We start from the raw sequence: 432 nt of genomic DNA, 5'->3' as shown, positions 1-432 counted from the left end.
AAAAACGAATGCTGCAAGCCCACCGACGCAGCAACGGCTGCTCGTAGCTGTGCTGCCGCTGCTGCTGCCCGCTCTGAGTTCCTGCTGCAGCACCTGCAGCAACAGCAGCAGCTGCTGCTGCTGCTGCTGCTGCCATGTCTAAGGTTTTGCGTTCTTCAGTGCAAGGGGATACTGCTGCTGCTGCTGCTGCTGCCGCTGCTGCCGCTGCTTCGAGTTCTTCGGCTGTGTCTGCTGCTGCTGCTGCTGCTGCTGCTGCTGTATCAGGTGCTGCTGCTGCATCGCTTGTCCCCTCTGGTGCTGCTGCTTCAGCTGCAGCATCAGTCCCTGCTGCTGCTGCTGCTGCTGCTGCTGCTGCTACTTCTGCTTCTGCAGCAGCACCTGCCGGTTGCAGGCCAGCAGTGCGGCTCGAGAGCTCACTGCTGCTGCGTCGGG

This window comes from Eimeria mitis, genomic scaffold (assembly GCF_000499745.2).
Source record: "Eimeria mitis Houghton genomic scaffold, Emh_scaff1892, whole genome shotgun sequence".
NCBI classification, from domain to species: domain Eukaryota; phylum Apicomplexa; class Conoidasida; order Eucoccidiorida; family Eimeriidae; genus Eimeria; species Eimeria mitis.
This window is presented reverse-complemented; position numbering follows the sequence as displayed.